Source organism: Cynocephalus volans, chromosome 14 (genome assembly GCF_027409185.1).
Source record: "Cynocephalus volans isolate mCynVol1 chromosome 14, mCynVol1.pri, whole genome shotgun sequence".
NCBI classification, from domain to species: Eukaryota; Metazoa; Chordata; class Mammalia; order Dermoptera; family Cynocephalidae; genus Cynocephalus; species Cynocephalus volans.
Window position 1 is genome coordinate 67604897 of NC_084473.1, and position 20139 is coordinate 67625035.

The window sequence follows — 20139 nt, forward strand, 5'->3', positions numbered from 1 at the left end:
AAACCCATTTCAGAGTGACAGAAGAAGCATCTGCTCAATGATAATATTGGGGGACCTGATCACATCTCTCAGCACTGGACAGATCATCTAGGCAACAAATCAACAGAGTAACCATTATTCTTTCAGAAGGAGAGAAGAAATCTAAGGCAATTAGAGGGGGGAGGGGGAGGAAATGGGGGAAGGGAGAAGTTGGACAAGGGGCATAAAGAATAATTACGATTTGTAACAATAGATATGCTAGTAATATTGATTTAATCAACATATCTCAATGTCCAACCCCCAAAATATGTATAATCGATTTTGATTCAATAAATAAAATAAATTTTAAAAAAACAATGTGACTATATGAAAATTAAAAAATAACCAACAACTGAATAGAAAAATGGGCAAAGGATATGAGCAGACAGTTCATAGAAAAGGAAGTTAAAAATTAAGTTTGATAACATACTGTACAGAGAGATGTGTTGAAATAGGCACTTTGATAAACTGCTGTGGGGACATAAACTGAAACAAACTGTATGGAGATTAATTTGGCAACATTTATCAGAATTTTAAAAGTCCCTACCTTATAGCCCAGTATTCAACACCCAGTTATTTAGCCTAGAAATATATTTGCTCACATGACAAGTGGATATAAATAAAAATACTGACTGTAGCAAAAGAATGAAATCAACTTGAAACAACCATTTGATGAAGCAATCATGATAAAGGATAAAAGCTGTCCAAGAAACAGTGGTAAGGGAAGAAAAGCAAGGTGGCAAAAGTGTGGAGAGCACCATTTGTGTGTTTGTGTGTATACACATATAATTTTTTTAAACGCACAGAATATCTTTAAAAGGTTACACAAGAAATTGGTTAACAGTAGTAGCCTAAGAGGAAAGAAAACTGGTGGGGAGGGGCCGCGGAGGATAGAAACTTTCTTTTCACTGCATATATTTTTGACACAATTGAAAATTTTATCCATATCACACATATTACCTAGTCGTCTGTAAGAAAAAAAGAAAGAAAGAAAATGAAGTGTGGGTTGTTCTCCACTGTAAATCACGGCCACCAGAGTTCCAGGGTAGCAAGCCTATCAGTTCTCTTCTGGCTGAAATCTTCTTGCGCCCTCCCGTCTGTTCCCCTCCCACCATATCCCAACAGGACTTTTGATATTGGGATACACCTTATGTGGGCTCCCTACTTACCTGTTTCCGTATCTGCTCTTTCACCCGACCGACTGAGAGATGCTGTTTCTCATGCTCCTGTGTCTCCAAGCACTGTGGCTGCCCCTCAGCAGGAGCTCTGCAAAGCGCGGAAGAAATATTCGTTTAAAAAAGGAGAGAAGGGCCGGCCTGTGGCTCACTTGGGAAAGTGTGGTGCTGATAACACTAAGGCCACGGGTTCGGATCCCTATATAGGGATGGCCAGTTAGCTCACTTGGGAGAGCGTGGTGCTGACAACACCAAGTCAAGGGTTAAGATCCCCTTACCGGTCATCTTTAAAAAAAAAAAAAGGGAGGAAGACCCCACAAAATCAGAAGCTTGTCCAGAACGTCTCAGACTGTCACAGACCTCTCATCTGCGGAATGTGCTTAGCCAAACCTGACGGCTCTCGTATGGCTGGCGCGGAGAACCCCAGAGCCTGCGGCGTCGCTGGACAGCTGGGCGAGGGGGACGACCCGCCCGCCCCGCCCACCCCGCCCCGCCCCCCGGCTTCCCGCGCTCCGCGCCTATTGGCTGGCCTCGGGGGCTGGCAGGCCCCGCCCTGCGCCCTGGAGCCATCGCCCAGGATCCCTGCGCCTTGGAGCCAGCCGGGCGCGCGGAGACCTGCGCGGGTGCTGCGCGCGCGCGCCGCCGGAGATGCCCGGGGGCCGAGTTATTGCCGGGACTACCACCCGTGCGGCAGCCGTGGCCCAGGCGCCGAGCCCGGTCTCCACGAACGCCGGGACGCCGGGGGCTTCGGACCCGCTGAAGCGGTGAGCGCTTGCTTTGCCCCCTGTGCTCCCCACCCTCGCCGGCGTTTAGGGGCAGTCGGCAGTGGGTGGGCAGGAAGGGGCGGGCCGGTAGGGTGCCGCTCACAGGCGTCTCCGCCTCGCAGGGATCGAGGCCAGATTGCCCCTGCTGACTATCACTCCCCAGTCTGCCTGTCTTTAGCGCTTAGCAAGTTGCGTGTGCCAGTCGGTCAGCGAATAGCCCGGAATGCCTGGCGCAGCCGGCACCCTCCCGGTCACTTGTCCTCGGCCTTGCAGTCCGGGCAACTCTTCCTGCGAATCTGGATAGGCTTGGTGGACGCTCTGCGCTGTGCGCGCGGGGCTGGGGAGACCAAGATTAATTGAATGAACATTCACACTGCGGGATATCTGGGAGGGGCGGGTGGAGGGTCGCAACACAGCTTCTGTGTCGGTGAAATAGCTGGGACGAACTCGGACTCTTTTTAAAGATTGCCCTTTAAAAAAATTACATTGCAGAATTGCATAATATGCTCGATCTCATCCCCAAATAGTTTTTGATGTCAGGTAGTCATTTGAGTGCAAAATGGACTCTTTTTTCCTAAATAATAAGTTTGAGCTCTTATTTTATAGTAATGGATTTTTTTCGTTAAAGAATTTCTCAAAGTACAGAAAGATTTTTTTTTAATTATTATTATTTTTTTTAAGCTGACCGGTAAGGGGATCTTAACCCTTGACTTGGTGTTGTCAGCACCACGCTCAGCCAGTGAGCGAACCGGCCATCCCTATATGGGATCCGAACCCGGGGCCTTGGTGTTATCAGCACCGCACTCTCCCGAGAGAGCCACGGGCCGGCCCGAGAAAGATTTTTTTTTTAAAAGAAGCCATGTGTCGTGTTTTGAGTCAGTTTTGAAGGGTTATTTTTGCTTTTCCACTTTGCTTAGGCGTGCCTTCACCCAGGTTCCAAATTTTGGAGTGGTGTAAAAATTGCCCTTCGCGCCCTAGCCCACGCCCGGAGCCACTTAAGGCTGCAGACTCAGGGCTCTCTCCCAGCGCAGATGAGGCTGTCCTGCTGACCCAGCTGTTTATGTGAGAGATTTGGATGTTCTAAGTCACAAGGGACGCTCATGTCCCCGCCTGGGGAGCACTTTGTAACCAGCTCTTTCTTTTCACCCTCCTGGCCTGAGTCTCCCTCCTGTCTCTGGTTGGAGCGGGCTGATATAGACGCTTGGAGTGATTAAGTGAATTGCTGTTACTTAATACAACTAAATACTATTACTGTACTGCCCTCTCCCAATCTTTGTGGAGTTTGTATACGAATTGATGGGAGTCGGGGGTGGAGAGAATGATAGAGGTTTTGAAGAAGCGGAACGCTCTGGTGTTATGTCATCATTCTTGGCGTTTGCTTCTAGGTCCAAGTTCTGATGACATTGCTTCAGCTTGCGTTGTCCTTTCTCGCGCCCCTGGGTTAGTTTGAGTTGGAAAGGAGTGCATATTTCTTATGCCATATGGATTAGGGAAAGGGATTGCTGGCTTGAGAAAAAGGTGCTGTAATTTAGTCTGCCGTCTTGTGAGGATCAGAAGATTATGGATTTTTTGAAAATGAGGGCATATTGGGAGATTGTCAAATACTGTAATTATTGTTCTTACTAGGGGACTGGAAAATACAAGTGCCGCTCTGTTTTATTCAGTAATTAGGAAAAGCTTAAGTACTTTAAATGCACCCTTCGAAATTGCTAATGATACTGTGAATTCTCTTGTAAAATCAAAAGGCATCCATAATTTATATTTTCTGTTAATATTTCGCATAAGCTTAAAGGACTTGGGTATTGTTTTTGCTGTCTCTATTTGTTAGGATTCTTAATGTCTAACTTAAATTTTAAGTGTATTTCCGGAAGAGGAGGCATAAAATGTAGTATTTCCTTACTTTTTGCCTCCGGGTGTGTTATGTGGTGGCAAGGAAAAACTTGTTTTGTGTTGATCCACAAGAACAGAATGTTTTAAAAAATTTGTCCAGGATTGCTTTTTTTAAAAAAATGTGCATTGTGTTCATTATGATTTGTAGAATTGTACAGTATGCTGTATCTCATTCAAAATAATTTTCTTCTTTCTTTTTCTTTCTTTCTTTCTTTTTTTTTTTGATGGCCAGTACAGGGAAAAACAATTTTCGATATCAGTTTGAATGCAACATTGACATTTTTGTTTCCTAAATAATATGTTTTGAGCGCGCTTATTTTATGGCAGTACACCATCTTTCTTTTTATTTTATTTTTTAATTTTTTAAAAAATTTTTTCTTTTTAAAAGATGACCGGTAAGGGGATCTCAACCCTTGACTTGGAGTTGTCAGCATCACGCTCTCTTAAGTGAGCCAACCGGCCATCCCTATGTAGGGATCCGAACCCGTGGCCTTGGTTTTATCAGCACCGCACTCTCCCGAGTGAGCCACGGGCCGGCCCCTGTACACCATCTTTCATTAAAGAATTTTGCAAAATACAGTAAAGTTAAAAACTATACCTAGTCATCAGTTTTGAAGGATTATTTTCTCCAATTTGCTTACGCTTGCTTACACCCACAACCACAAGCCCAGGTTCCAAATTTGGAGCAGTGTTAATAGTATCAAATCTGCAATTTTGGGGCTGTGTAGATGGGAGGGCTTATAGGTTGTATTAGACATTTAACTTTTTCTCCATCTAAATGTCAGCACCACCAGAAACTATTATGGCGTTTTCTTCTTCAAGAAATGGATGTGATGATAAAATGCTTTAGTAATTATGAATATTATGACCACTAACATGAAAAGCTGTGATTTTTAAAATGGCATTAAATTGGAAGACTTTGAGAATTTGAGTTTTTCTGTCATCACTCAGTGAAATGTCATTGCTAAAAGTTTTCTTTTTTTCCCTGTCTCTGAAGCCATAGCATTTTCTTTGCAGTGTTCATGTAGGAATTGTGGTTTTGGTATAAAGTTTCAATACTCTCTTTTTTGACTTACATGTGCATAATTTTGCGGTTTGAGATCTACATCAAGATTCACTCAGGTACCTGAGGACTCACAGGTAAATCAGTAGAGTATACCCTCTGTCATTTTCTCTAAGTACCTTATATTTACTTTCCTGTTAAGAGTTAATTAGGTTTTTGGAGGGCATTTTGCCATACCTATTAAAATCCTTGAATTTTTAGGTACATTTTGACCCAGCAATTCCAATTCTAGGAATTTATTCTAAGGAAATTAATGGATATGTACAAAGGATTAGTTACCAGGATACTTGTTGCAATGTTGTTTAAGATGATGAAACTTTGAAAACACTAAATGTCCTTAAATAGGGAAATGGTAAAATAATTTATATCATAGAATATATATTATATAATAATTCATATTATATATTCATATAATGTAAAGTTATACAGCCATTAAAAATTATGTTGTACGCTGGCTGGTTAGCTCAGTTGGTTAGAGCAAAGTGTTGCAACACCAAGGTCAAGGATTTGGATCCACTTACCAGCCAGCTGCCCCAAAAAAAGAAAAGAAAAGTTGTGAGAATAAAGTCATTAAAAAAAATCATGTTGTAGAAGAAATTTGCAAAATGAAAAGAGTTTACAATATAATATCAAGATAAAAAAGGTAAATTCTTTAAAAATATGAATATTATCCCATTTTGGTTAAAAGGAAATGTATATAAAATACTCTGAAGTATAGTAAAGATTATACTTGATCTAATTTCAGGCTTGCCACTTTGAGAGAAATTTTTCTGCATAGTAAAGTTTAAAAACCTTTGAGCTAGATTGAAAGAAGGGAAAAAGGAAAGGGTATATTCACATATCTAGGCATTGAAATCATTCTCTTTGAAATGATCATCAGATCCCTAGAGATGAATGGGTAGTTTTCAAGTGTCCCTGCTTATCCACAGGGTATACTCCTTTCTATTTTATTTGAGCTTTTATAATTTTAATATACAGGTTAATAGGTTTATTATTGTGAGGATTAAAAGACTGGAAGTTAGGTTTTCAAGTTGGCATGGAGGTGTGCAAGTTCAATATGTGTGATGTAACTGCACTGTATGTACATCAAAATATTAAAAGTAGCTCTAGTTAGGTGGGATTTGGATGGTATTGTTTTCTTTATAGTCATTGTTTCCCAAATTTTTGAAAATAATTATATTTTAATTTTATACCAAGATAAAGAAGTATGACTTCAAATTCTTTAAAAAAATTATTTGAGTAAGCAATAACTTCAGAGCATTAAATATCAAAAAGTAAAAAGCAATATATAATGAAAAGTCTCCCTCTTTCCCCTATTCCTCATCTCCTCAATTTCCATTCCTCCAATTTGCCTACCCTGGATAATCATTATTACTAGTTTATTGCTTAATCTTCCAGCGATATTTTATACATATACAAGCGAAAACAGATTTATATTTTCTCCTTCTTATATGTATTTGCAGTTTTCTTCTGTTGCTTTTTCCACTTGACAATATATCTGAGAGATCTTTTCATCTGACACATAGAAAGCATCCTCAATAAGTTTTTTTCTAAAAAGTGATTAGCACAGAAAGAGAACAAAAAAAAGAAGATGGACCTTGATCAAAACATTGAAGAGACAATTAAAGGGAGAGTTTTCTTTGTGGCTGGGGTGTTGAGTAAAACACTCTTGCTATATGAAGAAGAGATCACTTGGGATCCTTAAGCAGGAGGTGAGACCTTGTAAAACCTTGAAGTCTGTTTTTTTTGTGGTGGCTGGCTGATACCAATAACCAAACTCTTGACCTTAGTGTTACAAGACTGCACTCCAACCAACCGAGCTAACTGGCCAGCCCCTTCCAGGCTAATTAATCATTAAATTATTTTTTAAAACTTTACTTTAAAATCAAAGTAATACATATACATGATTGAAAAAATAAAGCAGTTCTTAAAGATTTACCACAAAAATTAAATGCTTATTTATTCCTCCTTACTCCTTGTTTTACTCTTTGGAGGGAACCACTTTCAACTCCTTTAACTTTTTCTTCTAGTATTTACCTCTGTCTTTTTATACTTTATAACCAATTTTTGACTTAAATGATTTAGATATTATTTACTGACTTTTTTGATAAATTGAGAATTGATAACTTAAGGTGAGGATTTAACTCTTTACTCTCCATTCTGCTTCCTCTTCTTCCATTCTCTCACCTGAGCTTTTATCTCAATATTTGGTTAAATCAGTAGTTCAGTTTTGTACTATTATGACTAGATAAACATGATTAGCCTTTGAGCCAAATGATAAACTAAGATCGTTTCTTTCATTTATCTAACTTTCTATCATTCTATGGTTAATTTTTTTCAAATGCACCAACAAATGCAAAGATCTGTTAGTTTTATTTTTTCCTTAAGACTTCCATCCTATAGCTCCCATTCTTCATACTCTAATCTGTTCTGGTTCTAGGTTTTCCCCATATCTAAAGATGACTATCTTTAAAGAAATAAGAAAAAAAATTGCACCCATAAAATAATAAGCTGCTATGGAAAGAAGCCATCAGAGAATAAGAAAAGAGCTCTATGAATTTAAAGATATGATATAATGGACCTAACAGCAAGGTCAAGGGTTTGGATCCTGTACTGGTCAGCTGCCAAACAAAAAGAAAAAAGAAAAAAGAAAAAAAAAATGAAATTCTAAATAGAAGGACTAGAAGATAAAGTTGTCTAAATCCCAAAATAAAAAATAAAATAAATAAAAAATAAATAAAAATAAAGTTGTCTAAATCTGGTACATGGCTATCATCATAGGACTGTATTAGTCTGTTTCTGTTGCTTATAACAAAATACATGGAACTGAGTATTTTATAAAGAAAATGAAATTTATTGCTTACAATTTTGGAGGATGGGAAGTCTAAAGTCCAGGAAACACATCTGGTGAAAGCCTTGGTGGTGGTGATAGTGACCCAGGGATCTCAAATGGCAGAAAATAGCACAGAGAGAGAGAGAGAGTTCCTCCTTTTAAAGCCCTCAGAACCACACCCTGACCACCATTGTTAATCCATTCACTCCTACAAGCTAATCACCTCTTCAAGTTCCCACCTTTCAATTACCATAATAAGATTTTCCACCCTCAACAGTTACAGTGGGTATTAAGCTACTAATATATGAACTTTGGGGGGCACAATTCAATCAGTCTACAGCACTCTGCCCATGGCCCCCAAAATTCATGTCCTTCTCGCATGCAAATACCTTCATTTCATCCCCAAAGTCTTAACTTGTTTTAACTCAGAAGTCCGAAGTTCAAAGTCCCATCTGTGAATTCAAGACAAGTTATCCACTTCCAAGTTACAATGGTGGGACAACCTTATTCCCATTCAAAAAGGGAGAAGTAGGCCAAAAGAAAGGTAATAGGTCCCAAACAAGTCCAAAACCCAGCAGGGCAGGCATTAATTCTCAAAGCTGGTGAGTCATGTACCTTGACTCCATGTTCCATGTTCTCTGCAACTTGGGAGTTGGGTCCCCGAGTCCTCAAAAAGCTTTACAGGTCTGAGGCCATACTTCAGCTCTTGCAGGCTGGCGTTGAACGCTGCTAGCTCCTCAATTCTGTGGTCTCCATGGTGGTCCCCTTCTTATAGCTTCACTAGACGTGGCACTGATGGGGTTCTTTTGCTGCAACTCTGATCCTATGTTTCTGCTCAGCATTGCTCTAGTGAAGGCTGTTTGCCATAACTCCACCTCTGAGACAGATCACGTCCTGGGCCCCTAGGCTTTTCTATTCATCCTTTGAAGTTGGGGTGGAGGCTTGGGAGCCAATTTAGCCAAAGCTGGAGCGGCTGAACCAGCTGGGGTGCTGGTGTGGGGAGTAGCATCTCAAGGTGGTCCTGGGCATTGAGCCCATGGAGGGTGCCTCAGGCCTATTCCCCAAGACCATTCCACATACTTAGGCCTCTAGGCCTGTAATGGAAGAGTTGGCCCCCGAGGCTTCTGCAATGTCTTCAAGGCCTTCTTCCCCTTCTCTTGATAATCCCTTTCTTTTGTACTAATCTTATTAGCAGCATTGCATTTTCCTCTTGAAAATGCTGTCTGCTTCTCTACCACATGGCCAGGCTGCAAATTTTCCAAATCTTTTTACCCTCTGCTTTCCTTTTAACTTATGGCTTTATGTCATACCTTTGCCAGCATAACTCAGCACCGGCTGTTACAAGTAGTCATGCAGCTTCCTGAATGTTTTGCTGCTTAGAAATTTTTTCTGTGAAATACTCTACTTTGTAACTCTTAAGTTCCAACTTCCACAAAGTCCTAGGGCATGGACACAATGCAGCCAAGTTCCTTGCCCATTGATAGCAAGGGTGATCTTTGCCCCAGTTTCCAAAAAGCTCCTTCTCATTTACATCTGAGATCCTCTCAGAATGTCTGAGAGGACAAATGTCTGTCTGTATCTCTATCAGCATTCTCCTTGCCACCATGTAGCCAACCAGTCTTTAAGAAGTTCCCAACTTTCCCTGGTTTTATTGTCTTCTAAACTCCCACCAGCCGCTAGGCTTTTTCCAGCCTGCTCCTCCAAATTCTTCCAGCCTTTCCTCAACACCCAGTTCTGAAGCCATTTCCACATTTTCAAGTATTTGTTATAAGCAACACCCCACTTCTCAGGCACCAATTTTCTGTATTAATCTGTTTCTGTTGCTTGTGACAAAATACCTGAAACTAGGTGATTTATAAAGAAAAAGAAGTTTATTGCTTACAGTTTTGGAGACTGGGAAGTCCAAAGTCTGGGGAACACATTTGATGAAGGCCTTGGTGGTAGCAACAGTGACTCAGGGCTTTCACATGGCAGAAAATGGCACAGCAGAGAGAGAGATAGCTCCTCATATGCTCTCTTTTTAAAGCCCTCAGAACCATGCGCATGACCACCATTAAGCCATCAACTTAATCAACCTCTTCAAGGCCCCACCTTTCAATTACTGTAATAGGATTTCTCACCCTCAACAGTTACAGTGAAAATTAAGCTTCTAATATATGGAGTTTGGGGGATACAGTTTGATCAATCTACAGCAGCTATCATCCTGGGGCTTTTCCTCACCTCTCTTGGTTTGGATCCTCTGTTACTTAGAACCTGATTTGGTTTAATCATCTTGTAGAGGCACTTAAGTCCAGTTACTTTCTAAAAAAAGATAAATTTTTTAAGTCCCTGCATTCTTAAAAATGTGTTTATTTTGCCTTTACACTTGAATTGTTGTTTTCCTGAGTATAGAGTCTAGGTTTTTCCTCAGAATTTTTAAGATTTAATTTTAGTGTGTCTTCTGTCAGTATTGCTGTTAAGAAATCTGATATCATTAAGTTTCCTGTTTCGTTATATATGGGTTGTTTTTCCTTTCTGAAAGCTTTTTAGTGTCTTCTTTCTAGTATTCTGAAATTTTATGATTACTTGTCCTTGGTGTGATTCTTTTGATCATTCATTGTGCTCTGCACTTGGTGGGACCTGTCAACCTGAGACCCCCCTATTTACCCCAAGTTTGGTGAAACTTACTTTAATAATTTCCTCCTTTTCATTTATTCTGTCCTCTTACTCTTTAGTTGGATTTTGGACCTCCTGGATCAATCCTTTAATTTTTTATTGTCTCTCCTCTATTTTTCACCTCTCTCTTTTTTTTCAGCTTCTCTGGGTGATTTTTTCAACTCTGTCTTCTAGCCCTTGTATCCAGTATTTAATTTTGATCATCATATTTTTAGTTTTGTAGAGCTCTCTCTTATTTTCCGATGCTCCTTTTCATAGCATCCTGCTTATTTTATGAGTACAATACAAGGGGATTTCAAAAAGTTCATGGAAAAATAGAATTAAAAGATGGTATGAATCTTTCAGTGAACTTTTTGAAGACCCCTAATATATTTTCTTATCTTTTTAAAGATATTAATTGTGGTTTTTGTTTTTGGAGTTTTCTTTTGCTTTCTTTGTTGTTTCTGCTCTTTGAAGTCCTTTTTTCCTCTTTGGCTTTTCAGTTTCTTCAAGGAGAAGCCTCCTGTCCTCTGCAATGTAGGATATAATCCTGGGAGCAGGGCTAGTGAGTGGAAATGTGTCAAGAGCTCCCCAAACCACCCCCAGGCTCAGTGATTCATTAGGACTTAAAGGGCTCAGCATATAGTTGCACTAACAGCTATAATTTATTACATCAGAAGAATACAAAACAAAATTGGCGAAGGGAAAAGGTGAATGAGGTAAAGTCTGGAGAAAATCAGGCACAAGCTTCCAAGAGTCCTCTTTTAGTAGAGTCACACAGGATGTACTTAATAGCCGTGACCATATGTGCTAAATGTTATCTACCAGGGAAGCTCATTAGGAACTCAGTACCCAAGGTTTTTGTTGTCACTTAGATGCCCTCTGCCTAGCATATACCAAAATTCCAGACTCCCAGAAGGGAAGCCAGGATTGAGCAAGCATAAACCATGTTGTTCAGATAAACAGTGCTCACGCATGGTAAGCCACTCATCAGTTAGGGAATGTTGGGAACCTTCCTGAAATCAGAGTTCCCAGATACCAGCCACAGGCCAACCTTTCAAGCAGGTCTTTCAAAGGGTAGCAGTCTCAGGCCTGCCATACGAACTCTTTTCTGCACAGGGAGCAGGGTCTTACCGTTTAATATTTAGGCTTTCATTCATCCTTCTTATCTTCTGCCTCATGTCTTATCCTTTCCCTCTACTAGTAGCCCGGAAGTCAGAACCTTTGTCCTGCTGTGGGGAAGACAAAGTCACTTGCCTGCAATAGAGTGGGAGAGTAGACCTGGGGAAGGGAGCATCCTAACGTTTTGTATTGGTAAACACTGACTAGATGCGCAGTTGTCAAAATGTGGACCTGGGAGCTCCTGAGACCCTTTTCATAATAATACTGATATGATATTTGCCTTTTTCTCATAAGTGTACGGTGGAATTTTCCAGAGGCTATATGATATTGTAATAGACCAAATGCAGATGTGTAAAATAATACCATTCTTGGTTTTTCTGAAAATATTATTTTTTCATAAAAATAATGAGTTTATTATTTTTAAATGGACTTAGGAATATTTTTAAATTTCTCAGTTTTTCTTGTTACAATAGTTTTTTATGATGAAGCAATATTTATTTATTTATTTATTTTTATAGAAGTTTTAGTTTTACAGAGAAATTGAGCAAAAAGTAGAGATAGTTCCCATACCCTCCCCCCACCCACATATACAATTTCTCCTCCTATTATTGACATGTGACATTAGTGTGGTGTACATTTGTTACAATTCTGAATCAATGTTGACCTATATTATTAACTTAATTTTATATTAGGGTTCCCTCTTTGTATTGTACAGTTTCGTGGGTTTTCCCTAATGCATATCACGTACTAACCATTATAGTATCATACAGAATAGTTTTGCTGCCCTAAAAATCCTCTGTGTTCCACATATTCCTTCCTCCCTTCCACCCTCATCCCCTGAAATCCTGGCAACAACTGATTTTTTTTTCCACTGCATGAAACATTTATCATTTCTTTGTGTTAGAAACCTTCAAATTCCTCTCTTTTAGCTAATTGAAATTATATAATAAATTGTTAATTACAGTTGCCCTACAGTGCTGTAGAACACTAGATAATATTTCTCCTATCTAGTTGTACTTTCATATCCATTAGCCAACCTCTCACTATCTGCTCTCCCTGCCACCCTTTCCAGCCTCTGGTGACCACCATTCTACTGTCTACTTTTATGTGATCAACTTTCTTAGCTTCCACATATGAGTGACAACATGTAGTATTTCATTTTCTGTTCCTGGTTTACTTTACTTATCGTAATGTCCTCCAAGCTCATCCATGTTACTGCAAGTGACAGGATTTCTTTCTTTTTATGGACGAATAGTATTCCATTGTGTATATATACCACATTTTCTTTAACCCTTCATTTGTTAATTGACTCTTGGGTTGATCATCTTGGCTGTTGTGAATAGTGCTGCAATAAACATGGGAGTATAAATAGCTCTTCAATATACCGATTTCCCTTCCTTTGGATATATACCCAGTAGTGGGATTGCTGGATCATATGGTAGTTCTATTTTTAGTTTTTTAAGGAACCCCCATACTGTTTCCATAACGGTTATACTTATTTACATTCACAACAACAGTGTTATAAAAGAGCTTCCCTTTCTCCACATCCTTGTCAGCATTTGTTATTTTCTTTTTGATAATAGCCATTGTAGCTGGAGTGAGATCTCATTATGGTTTTGATTTGCATTTCTGTGATAATTAGTGATGTTGAGCATTTTTTTCACATACCTGTTAGCCATTTGTATGTCTTCTGAGAAATGTTTATTCAGCTCATTTGCTTGTTTTTTCGATCAAATTGTTTTCTTGCTATTGAGTTGTTTGAGTTCCTTGTATATTATGGCTAGTACGCGCTTGTCAGATGCATAGTTTGCAAACATTTTCTCCCATTCTGCTGGTTGCCTCTTTGCTCTGTTGATTGTCTCCTTTGCTGTGCAGAAGCTTTTTAGTTTGATATGATTCCATTTGACTATTCTTACTTTTGTTGCCTGTGCTTTTGACAGCCTCCTCATAAAGTCTTTGCCCAGCTGATGTCCTGAAGCATTTCCCTTATGTTTTATTCTTGTAGTTTCATGGTCTGGGGTCTTACATTTAAATCTTTAATCCATTTTGAGTTGATTTTTGTATATGGTGAGAGATAGGGGTCTAGTATCACAATAAATATTGACAGTTATAACCTACATAAACAAGTTCTTTGGAGTCTCAAAGCTTTTTACATATGTAGGTCATTGGACCAAAAAGCTTGAGAAAACTATATCTCCCATTTTTCTAGGCCTAGCAATTTTCCCTTTTACTAGTTGTCTGTCTATTCCTGTATTGTATATTTGGTAGCCACTAGCCATAGGTAGCTATTTAAATCTAAATTAATTACAATTAAGTTAAATTAAAAATTCAGTTCCTTGGTCACACTACATTTCAAGTCCTCAACAACCACGTGAGGGTAGTGGCTTCTGTATTGGACATCACAGACACAAAACATTTTTATCATTGCAAAAAGTTCTGTTGAACAGTGCTGATCTAAGTTATTAACATTTAGAAGCCATCCTTATCTCTACTCTCATGCTCTTTGCTTACATTATGATAGTAAGCATATATTATTGTTTCATAAAATATCTCATCATCACCAATTCAAAAGGATGGGACAGGTTCTCTTATACTTGTATTACACACACTGATGTACGCTCAGATTACTCTTCAAGCAAGTGGAGGTGGCACTGCTACATCTGGCAGTGCAGACCTGTGAAAAGCACTCTGCAGTGGGGCCGACCCCGTGGCTCACTCAGGAGAGTTCAGCGCTGGGAGCGCTGAGGCCGCGGGTTTGGATCCTATGTAGGGATGGCCGGTGCACTCACTGGCTGAGCGCGGTGCGGACGACACCAAGCCAAGGGTTGCGATCCCCTTACTGGTCACAAAAAAAGGAAAAAAAAAAAAAAGCACTCTGCAGAGAAGCACCGTTCACAGACACTGTGAGGTGAGTGGCAGTTCTGGAGTTGGACAGTGTGGTGGCCATGAGTGCTTCAAAGAACCAGGATTTGAATACAGGTTTATGTAATTCTACCATCTGTTCTTTTTTTTTTCACTTTGGTTACTATCCTCAGTCGCTCTCCTAGATATAGGTATTGTTAGAGGATAATTTTTAAAAACAGATAAAGAAATGATTCTCATGCACATATAAGATAAATAAGTATTAAAGATTTTATTTAACTCACTGATTAAATGAGGGAACAAGTAAAATGTTATGACCAGTTCAAAGGGAGAAACAAAAGAACACATTTATAGATCAGGAATATTGAAATGAATTCAATAATGAAGACAGAACTAGTTTCTTGCACAGTGGAGAAGGGACAACAATTGTACCCCACCAGACAGAATTTACATGCCAAGAAACAAGAGTTATTTTGCATTGCTATCAGTTTTCTTCAGTAGAAAATAATAAGGTAAAATCACTCAACAGCAATGAAAGGCTAGAATCAGAAAATCAGGAAGAGTGTGATCTAAACAAAGCATAGTTTTCTATTGAAACACATATTTTCCTTTACAGTACTTATCTAGCAAAGTGTAGATTTAAATTTGCCTTCCCATGTAAAATTATCTATACAAAAATTCTGATTGACAAGGAAATTATATGTATTATTGAAATGAATAAATTTGTATTCTGGATTTGTTTTGTTTGCTTGGTTGATTGCTTGTGTTAAGCAAATTGTTTAGGATCACAGAACATATCAGTGATGAGCTAAATAGATAATTTAGAGGGCTCCTCACTTTGGTTCCAGACTGGTTTCCCTGCCTGTAATTGACAGTGACTGACAGTTTTTTAAAGTTCAACACTGCCTGGAGCTTGGAAAGCATCAAAATAAGTAAGCCACAGTTCTGTATTTTACTGGAGACATAGCCTTGTATAGTGTGATCAGTACTGTACCCGAGGTGGGAATAGTGTGATGTAGAATCAGAGGAAGGAGCAATGAATCCTAGCTGTGAAGTTAACATTTCATCAGGGGCTTGGAGGACAACTAGAATTTAACCAGAATGATTTTTCCCTTTCTACAAATATGGGTATGTCTGATTATACTTCCAAATAAGAAGCCAATTTCCTAGATGATCATCAGGCCTATCTATCCTCCTGCTATGCATACCCTTGTGTAGTCTCCTCCCATATTGTTTGGGGATTGGTCTGAACGCCTATGTATACAGTGGTGGAAGTAGCAGTGTGTGGATTCCAAGCCTTGGTAAAAGACAGTACAGTGTCCATCATGGTCTCTTGGCTTGCCTGCTCTAAGGGAAACCAACTGTCATGTCATGGGAATACTCAAGCAGCCCTCTGAAGAGGCTCATATGGGGAGAATCCGAGTTTAATCTGGGCAAATGGCCACTCAGCTAGAGATCTTATTTCCTAGCTTCTCTGGGAAGTAGGTTTACTTTTGTGACTAAGTTCTTGGGAGCAGAAGCCACGTGTGGAGCTTCTGGTACTTGCCTTTAAAACAGAGTTGCTCAAGGGCCGGCCCATGGCTGACTTGGGAGAGTGTGGTGCTGATAATGCCAAGGCCACAGGTTCGGATCCCTATATAGGGATGGCCGGTTAGCTCACCTGGCAGAACGTGGTGCTGACAACACCAAGTCAAGGGTTAAGATCCCCTTACCGGTCATCTTTAAAAAATAAATAAATAAAACAGTTGCTCAATGTTTTTTTTCATTATCACTCCCATAAGAAGCCTTAAAAAAAATTTTTTTTTCCTGATTGCTCCCAGGAAATATTAATACAACAGATACACTGTACATCTATATGTGTATATCCATAAAAAGATTTTTTTTTTTGCCCCTACACCTCCTAAAAAACAGTTTTTGCCCCCGTGAGGATAATATTGCCTCTGCTGAGAATGCATGCTTTAGGAGGACTGCAAATACTCTTCCTTCCTTCTCTCTCTCCTCTCATGTGGCCTGGAAGGCAGGCTTGTGTGGTGAGCTAACTTCAGCCATGCAGGCAAGGGGAATGCAAGTAACCAGACAGAAGGGACCGGAGGCTTAGATGGGATCACAGAATGAAGCTGCTAGCCTATGTCTAGAGTTAGTTGAGAAAAAAAATTTTTTTGATCTTATTTAAGCCATCTTATTTTTGTTGCAGGAGCTTAGCCTGTATCCTAACAAATATACATCCCATTTCTTTAAAACTGCTTAGCTGTAAATAATTTCTCTTCTGTTAGTTCCATGTCATCAGGTTTGTTTACTCAGGAGAATAGAAAAAATGTTATTTACTCTTTTGCCATCTGCAGATGCCTTATTATTACCAGTACTGTGAATTGTAAAAATATTAACATTGCTTGATCCAAAATTTAGGCACCTCTAAGTGATATTTCATAATCACTTAATCAGTGAGGCCTTATCTCATTGCATACATTGCTAGTCTGAGGTCAAGTCATTTTGTTAGTTTTTTAGGCGTTATTTTTGAAGCAGTAGAGTGTTCTAAGAGTACACACAAGATCTTGTCTAAATTCAATTCCTTCATCTGTAAAATTGGTCTGATAAAAGGACCTACTCACAGGGTTTTATGAGGATTAAATGAGATGATGCTTATAAATTACTGAGCATATTGCCTAATTTGTACTATGCCAATAAATGCTCATTTTTATTAATAAACATTTTTAGTAAGTGCATTTGAGAAACTTGAAAAGATAACGTTTAAGAGTTTAATTCTTGGGCTGGCCAGTTCGTTCAGTTGGTTAGAGCATGATGTTACAACAAGGTCAAGGGTTAGGTTCAGATACCCATACTGGCCAGCTGCTCCCACCAAAAAAAAAAAAAAAAGAGTTTAATTCTCAAACTTCAAAAAAAAGATGATATAAAGGAATGAAAAAGGGTAAAAGAGAATAGAATAGGAGACTACAGTGAATTCAACAAAGTTTTAGAATATTGAAAGTTGTCTTAGGACAGATTCCCAAAGCGAGTTCCCTGGGGTAGCAGTGTCAGTATGACCTGGGAACTTAGTGAAATACAAATTCTTGGGCCTCACCACCTACTGAATCAGAAACTCTAAAGGTGGGGCAGAGTAATCTGTTTTAACAAGTTCTCCATGTGATTCTGATGTGTGTTCATGTTTGAGCAGCACTCCCTTAGCAGAATGGAGATTCCATTGTAGAGGAAGCCAGTGCATCAGTACTGTCCTCCCTCCAACACCCCCCATCTTCAGTATTTGTAGGTATCTTCCTACAAGGTAGGAAGGTAGCAATGAGGTGTGAGTCTGAAAGCAGAGGCGTCTCATCATCTTGAGGTAACCACCGTCAACATTCTGGTGGTCATTCTTTCATGGATCTCTTTATGAACACATATGCATATGTTCAATTTTACACAAGTGAGATCATGTTGACTTTTTTTAAGTCACTTTATAAAAAATCTTTTCCTTCTTAACGATCTTAGCAATGCTTTGCGTATCTATATAATTGTATATATATTTCCATACTTGTCTTTGTGCTCATATAACCCTATATAGAAACAACACACGTGGGTAGTAAGTCATCTAATCAAGTTTTCCATTACATTTTTTAAGAAGTAATTTTATGAATTTAAAAATTTTTATACTTTATATTTTGTTGAGAAATCATTCATTTTCTTTTGGTTTTTAAATTTGTTGCCATAAAGTCACACCTACTATTCTCTTACAGTTTATTTAGTATTTTTGATATCTCCTTTCTTATTTCTGGTCCTCTTGTTCAGCCCTCCCTCTCCTTTCCCATTCTACCAAAATCAAAGTTTTGTCTGTTTTATTGTCATTCAAAGAACATGTTTTTGGATTTATGTATTCTTACTATTATTTTTAAAAATTTACTCTCAGGTTTACCTTTATTAATTTCCTCGTCCTACTGTCTTTTGGTTTTTATCGTTTTTCCTTACTGCGAATAATAATTCCTTTATATGTAATGAAGGCATTTAAGGCTCTAAAATGCCCTGTGAGGGCTGCTTTAGCTCCTAGGGCAGTATTCCATTGATCTTAACTTTTTTCTTTTTAATTACTTTCTAATTAGTTTGTAATTTCAGTTCTGATTTCTTCTTTGATCCAAACATTATTTAGTAGTATGTTTGTTAATGTCCAAGAACTCATGGTTTTGGGCTGGCCAGTTAGCTCATTTGGGAGAGCATGGTGCTGGTAACACCAAGATCATGAGTTTGGATCCCTCTACAGGCCAGCTGCTAAAAAAAAAAAACAACAAACCAAACAACAAAACCAAGTAGTTATGATTTTTTAAAACCTTTTTTTATTATTTAGAATTTTATTAGGGCTGGTCCGTGGCTCACTTGGGAGAGCATGGTGCTGACAACACCAGGTCAAGGGTTAAGATCCCCCAGCATTACACTCTCCCAAGTGAGCCACAGGCCAGCCCCTATTTATAGCATTTTCAATTTAAGCTCATGGAAACACATACATAGATACTATCACAAAGTTAGCAATATTTGTGGTGTCAGAAGATTTTAATGTGTTGAAGAACTTTGGATTTATTGCGTATGAAATATTTGTTGCCAATATCAAAGGACTAATTTATATATGTTATAAAATATGTCAGAAGTAAAAAGAAAAGATAAGAAAAAGACGAAAATCTGTCAAAATGTAATGAAAATGGGTAAAAATTTATTAGCTTGATTATAGACAGTGCTCCCGGAATAGTAAATAGTTGGGGTAACGTTGGACATGTTGGTGACAACATCTTAAAATGACAGAAATAGACTTAACCTGCTTAATGCAGATTAACAATTTTAGGAACAATTTTAGGCCAAGAGCTTAAAAGTGCAACTAATATAGTAATTATCGCTATGAACTGGATACTGATACTTGAACTTCAGATGGTTCAAGGCTTTGTAGGATTAATGATATGTATAATATGCTGGTCTCTTATATGTAGTTTAGGGCTGAAAACACTTTTTGAACTGTTAAAATAAATCAACCTATACGTATTACCCAAAGGAAAATCTTTGCCACAGTTTACCAGTGAAGAATCACTCAAAGATTTGGCTTTTTTAGTTAATATTACATCCCATCTAAATATTGCAAATATTTTTTTACAGGGTCATTTACAAGGAATGCCACATTTATGTGATTCAGTTCTGTCATTTCTAGTAAATATATGTTTTTGGCAAATAATTTTTTGTTAAGGAATAATCTGGATCACTTTTATTTGCTGAAATTGGTTTCTAGACATGAAAATTATGGCCTTAACTTCATTCCCAAAATTATGGAATTTAAGACTGAATTCCAAGGTGGGCTCTTTAATTTTAATTTTATGAAAATGAGCTAACATTTCTGAATTTCACATTTCAGTGAAATGTGCTGCGAGTGAAACTACTAAACACTAAATATTATAATGATGGAGCAGCAGAATCTTACAAATTCTTTTGGCGTAATCACTCTAAATTCAAAAATCACTGTCCAAAAATCCCATCTTTGTTTGAAAAAGTGCCAGTGTTTAAGAGGAGTTGTTTTCTCTTATGAAACTTAATGCAAAGAATTCTGCTCTGAGTTGAAGGCTTCAGCGCTGAAGTGTATGTTACGTACTGCATGCAACTCTAACTGCTGTGTGGAGCTCACACTGACACCTTGGTACACAGGAAAAGGTGTCCAGTTTTTGGTTTTTAGATCAAAGGTATTATGAGCTATAAAAAGAATTTAATAAATACATATTCCTATGTTTTAATTTGTATATTTTCAGTTTCAAATTTATC

The 20139-nt window shown here is 38.5% G+C and overlaps 1 protein-coding gene across 1 annotated transcript in view; it reads left to right on the forward strand.

The window, feature by feature from the left end:
* The first annotated feature begins 1889 nt into the window (after positions 1-1889).
* ZNF638 (zinc finger protein 638) overlaps positions 1890-20139 on the forward strand; it is a 154800-nt gene continuing 136550 nt past the window's right edge. Inside the window, exon 1 of the mRNA XM_063077859.1 lies at positions 1890-1957. The gene's annotated coding sequence lies outside the window, so the exon portion shown is untranslated. The remainder of the gene's footprint in view (positions 1958-20139) is intronic.